Genomic DNA, 6,000 nt, shown 5'->3' on the forward strand with positions numbered 1-6,000 from the left:
GGGCAGGGTCTAAAGGAATAACTATTTACTCAGTAGAACCCGCAACACAAACATATCCTAGATGGAGACCAACACTTTGCTCATAGTTGGGAATGCAACCCAGTGCAAGTGTGTATGCCAGTCTCCATCGTGGGTTGGATATACTGTCATTTTTAAAAAGTTGATGTAGCTGGGTGCCGTTGCGTTCCTGTAGTCCCAGCAACTCAGGAAGCTAAGGCAGGAGGATCGCAAGTTCAAAGTCAGCCTCAGCAATTAGTGAGGCCCTAAGCAACATAGAGAGACACTGTCTCAAAATAAACAAATAAAAGGGACTGGGAATGTGGTGGCCATGGGTTCAATCCCTGATATAAAAAAAAAAAAAATGATATAGTCTTTGCTTTCTTGGATCTTAGAGTCAAAAGCACGAAACACAATGCACACATACACAAGCATGCATACCCACACAAATAAATGCTACAGTGAAAAAATTAGAGGATGGGAAGAACATGAGCAGGAGATCTGTAGGGGTGGGCAGTCAGTGGAGGCTTCTTTAAGGAAGAGATATTTGAGCAGAGATGAGACCTTGTAGACCTGTGTTGCTTTTGCCTGCCCAGTCAGATGAGAAGGGTGAAGGGACATGGGGCCAAGGGAGCATCAGAGTGGAGGACAGGGCAAGTGCAAAGGTCCTGGGGTAGGAATGTGAAGCACTCTGAGGAACTGGAGAGCCCCACAGTGTGGGACACGGAGGAGCTGGTTGCAGTTGGAGAGCGGACAGGGCTTTTGTTGGCTGTGGTGAGGAGTTTGGTTTTTACCCCTGGTTTTAAGCAGCGGGGGAGCCGTGATTAGACGTGCACTTCCCAACGTTCACTTTGTCGAGGAGGAAGAGAATCGATGGGCTGATGGCAAGAACGGAGGCGGGAATAAAGACAAGTTATGTGGCTGTGAGAAATGATGGTGGCTGGGACGAGGGGGTTGCTGATGGTGGAGTGGACTGTGCCCCCAAAGTCAGGAGTGAATGCAGGAGGGGAGGAGGGACAGAGAGGGAGGGGGAAGGAAAGAGGTGGGAGGAGGGGGAGGGAGGGAAGAGCCAGCTGTCAATCATACAAAGATGGATGGGCAGATGTGCACGTACACATGATATAGAGAGAGATGGACAGACAGATTGACACACACACACACACACACACACACACACACACACACAGCGGTCATGGCCGGGCTGGGGCAGCCAGTCCTCGCTCCCATCAGAGGGTCACCTGCCCTCTGGGGCGTCTTCCCTTGTCAGGAATCCCCCGTGGGTCCTCTCCTCCAAGCCTTTCCTGCCCCATAGTCCCCTCTGCCCACGGATACAGATATGCTGTCCTCTGTGACATCCTTACTGCCTTGTGTTGCCCCTGGGGGTGGGTGTCCGTCACCTGCCCATCCTGGATTCCCATGGCCTCCTGGCCAGGCCGGGCTTCCCAAAGCGCTGCCTCTTCAAGGCGGGTCTAATTGCCGTGTCCACGGGGCCCCACCAAGGCCCGAAGTCAGACCCGGGTGTGAACTGCCAGCTCCGCTCCCTAGTAACTAGGCGCTTCTCAGGACTCTTGATGGAAATCGATAGAGAAAAGTTCCGACGAGCTCAATTTTTAAAGAGAAATGTATCTGCTCTCATAACCAAAACGTGCAGACGCTGGCCTGACGTGAGCCCCGGGGGTCCAGGCCCAAGACCTCGCTGTCTCTTTCCATCAGCGGGGACTGCTCCGCTCGGATCGGCTGCATTCTCCAGCAGGTGCGTACAATATGATAAAAGGATGGACACAGCCTTCCTGGATTTGCCTCGGCAGTTTAAGAACCGGAGCTGAAAGAGAGCATCAGTGGAAGTCCTGGGGAAGTCTCTCCAGGCACCCACTGGGTTGTTGCAAACAAACTAACTAGTTAGAATTCGATTTCTGCATCCAACTAAACAACAACAACAACAACAAACAAACAACTGAATGGATTCTGTGTCCAGCAATGGCACCAAGAGAAGGGGTCAGTTTTTTCAGAAGTTTTAAGTTCATCACAAAATACATGTACTCTCTGTCCCCACACATGCTCAGCTTCCCCCATTATCAGCGTCCTGAGCCAGTGCGGTCCACTTTTACCTTAGTCAGCTTTGTGTCACTGTAACAAATTGCCTGAGGCATTTAACTTATAAAGAGAAAAGGTCTTATTTTGGCTCATGGTTGGGGAGGGTCCAGTGCACGATTGGGTGGCCCCATTGCTTTGGGCCTCTAGTGAGGGTTGCACTTCATGGAAGTTGCAAACGGCAGAGCCAACTGCTCCCCTTTGTGCTAGGAAGCAGACAGAGAAAGAGAGAGGAAGAGACTAGGGTCCTATAATTCCTTTTGAGGGCATGCCTGCCATGACCTAAGGACCTTCCACTAGGCATCACATCCTAAAGGTCCCCAGTACTGTCCAGCAGTATCACCCTGGAGCCCAAGCCTTTAACACCCTAGGGGGACACTCCTCTGAACCATAGCAACTTGTTACAACTGACGAATCTACCCCGACACATCATTATCACCCAGATCCACAGTTGACGTGGGTTCGCTCTGGGTATCGCACATTCTAAGGGTTTGGGCAAATGTATTATGACATGAACCCACCATTATAGTGTCATCTAGAGCAGGTTCATCGCCCTAAAATTCTGTGTTCTAACTGTACATCTCTTCTTCAGTTCCTCCTCACAAATGCTTTCATTTTATTTTATGTCGAACGTATCTTCTGGATGAATCATAAACAAATAGTGACCTTCAGTTCATGCTGAAGTTCCGGGTTGAAGTGGATTAATGCCTGCCACTCATTTCAAAATGCATCTAAAAATTAAAAGCTTTGATGAGGAGATAGAAGAATTGCGCAAAGGGATAAATATGCATTAAAGCGCAGAGATAAATTAAATAGAGATAATTAAATCTAGGTCATAGGTGTATGAGTTTGCACTCCAAAAATTTCCACTGTTTTATGTATGCTTGAAAATTGTCATCATAAAATACAGGTAAAAATATGCCATGTCATGTATCTTGGTAAAGCACGTCATTACAAAGCAATGGTGAAAACCACGTCTCCTGGTGGGGTCACCCTTCTTGAGAAATCCTGATGCAGGAGACAATTCCCTCCCTGCTATTAGGCTGTCAAATGGTGCCTGATGTTTTCTGGGAAGCTCCTGGGTCTCCGCTGACCTAGGCCTGCCCCGCGAGAGCTTTGATCACTGTATCTGGGTCCTCTGCTGTTGGTCGTGCTCCACACAGGGCTTCGTGGGGCCCTCCAGTGAGCCGCTGAGGGTCTGCCTTCCTCCTAACACCCATCTGCTGAGGTTCTTGACGTGCTGGACCCCTCCCACAGAATCTGCACTGAGGCCTTCCCTGTCTGTCATGACCTGTCACAGTGGTCAGGGGCAGCCGCAGGGGATGGGAATGCCCAGCCGCGGGGAGAGGACAGAGGATCCATGTTGCACTTGGGTAAATGTCATCGGAATGTGAAGGAGTGTGGATGAGATGGAGAAAATGGGGTCTTTGCTGGGGAGGAGGGGGAGGCAAGGATTAGGTGTGTGAGTGCCCATGCACATGCGTGCACACGTACATGCATGTATACATATGTGTGCACATGTACATACGTGCATACATACATGCGCACATGTATGTATGTGTACACATGCATATATGCACTTGTTTATATGCACATACATGTACACGCACAGACGTGTGTACATACGCAATATGTGTGTGAGGGTGTGATGGGGTGAGGGAGGGGCAGGGGACCAGGATGTTGAGGTTTCAGGACCCCCATCTTTTCTCTCCAGTCCAGAGGGATCAAGAGACCCTTGAGCATCCTTCAAGACTCACTCTGTTCTGAAAAGCCTCACCAAGGGTGAGGGGAGACAGAGGAAGGAAGGGAGGAGGAATTCAAAGGGAGAAGGAGGAGCAGAGAAGAGGGGAGGAGGGACGAGAAGAGACAGAGGAAAGAGAAAAGCCATAATGGTATATGCCACCAAATTACCTGGTACCCGTGGGCGGGGGAGGAGGACATGAATTGGCAAAAAAGTAAATCAACCCAAAAATCGTATCTGAAGGCAGCACATTGTGATTATTTGAGCATTTAATTAATTTCTTTTTTTTTCTCTTTTGAGGTACTGGCCATAGGGGCACTTCACCTCTGAGCTACATCCCAGCCTTTTTTAGATTTCCATTTTGAGTCAGAGTCTCATTAAGTTGCTGAGGCTCGCCTTGAATTTGTGATCCTCCTGCCTCGGCCTCCCGAGTCACAGGGATTCACGCATGCACCATGTGCGTGTTTAATGACTGTTAAACTAATTTCTGAACAGTAATTAATTTTCATTTAGGGGCTTCCCAGAATCTTCTCTCTTTTCCTAGCAGATTCTGATCTTTTGGAGAGTGACTCTCCCCTGCTGAATGTGGTCTTGAAGGACAGTGACTTCAGATGCTTGCCACCCTGAAGGAGCCGGATTTTCAATTTCAGAACAGTCAGGGGTAGGCAGGTAGGTGTCCTGAACTTTCTTGTGGGGTTTAGAATCTTGAGAGAGTAAAGTAAGGATAGGAGAAGAGTTTGTATTACGTCATTCATCTTGGCGGGATCCGCCTACCTTGACTCATCTGCTCTGGGTCATTGTGATTCTTATTTCCTGCATGACGTGGCTTCCTGTTCCTCTGTGAGCCTCTAATAGCTCATCATCCCCATGGTCACCGCAGCATCACTTACAGTAGCCAGGAGGCGAACACAACCCAAATGTCCATCATGGAAGGAGTGAATGGAAAAGATGTGGTTTATACGTACAATGGAATATTATTCACTCTTTAAAAAGAAAGAAATCTTGCAATGTTCAACAACAAATAGCCAAAGTCACAGAAACAAGGAGGTCGGGGTGTGAGGAGCTGCTGTTCTGTAAGGATCATTTCAGTAAAGCAAGATGAAGAAGCCCGCGAGATCTGCTGTGCAGCATTGTGCCTAGAGTCAGCACGGCTGAATTGTACTCTTAAAAACTGATGGAAGGGATAGATATCATATTCAATGTTTTTATCATAATCTAAAAAAAAAAAAAAACAAACAAACCCCCAAACCCAAAACAAAACCTCACACAAAGAAAAGACCTTCTGGACAAGGCTCTGTAGAAACGTAAAGAATACTTGTCCAAAATAAGTAGGTCCATAAATAAATAAATAACCCCCCTTTTGTTTAAGTCTTCCAGAGACGGTTTCTGTAACCAGCAACCCAAGGACGTCCGCGGGTTAGCCCGTGCCCCTCGCCTGCATTCTCGAATCCTTGCACAATGGCTAAAACTTTACTTGGCACGAAGTGTCGCCAGGTGCGCTGTTTGGTTTGAACCCTTATCACTACTCATGTGAAGTGGCCAGGGTGACATCACCAGCTCATGTCATAGACGAGAACTCGGCAGCCCAGGGAGAGCCGGCCAGGGACCCGTGATCACCTGGCGTGGCAGAAATCTGAAAGCCACAGAGATGACTCGTCCGTCTCTCCCATTGTAGAGGTGAAAAAATAAGTCTGTAGAGGACAGGCGAGGGGTCTGGGAGGTCACGGAGCGTCCTCAGAGCCGGAACACAGTCTTTTGGGACTCTAATGTCATTCATTGCATAACTGAGATGGCTTCAAAAGCCAACATACTCCGAAATGACAGTGACTTACAGTTGACATCCTGTCTGTGTGGGGTGAGTAAAAAGTTACGGGATGTCACTCCCTCTTGGTTTGTACGGCGTGGGAAGCCAGGGATTTTGACACCCTGTGCAATGCCTGGGACATTCCAGGGGCTCAAGTTATCAAAGAGAAGAGGGACGGTAGGAACACTGGTTCCCATTAGCTCGTCACAGGCACACTCCCTGGTCCCCCATGCTTTCCCCCTTCTCGCCCATTGCCCTCCAACTGCCTAAAAGTTCAATTTTCTTTAAGAGCCTCTGAAATAGTCCTAAGAGGGAGGCTGGGAGTATTAAGAGCTGAGAGAGTGAAGGTACTTACCAGAATCTTCCC

The sequence above is a fragment of the Urocitellus parryii genome, chromosome 9 (genome assembly GCF_045843805.1).
Source record: "Urocitellus parryii isolate mUroPar1 chromosome 9, mUroPar1.hap1, whole genome shotgun sequence".
NCBI lineage: Eukaryota > Metazoa > Chordata > Mammalia > Rodentia > Sciuridae > Urocitellus > Urocitellus parryii.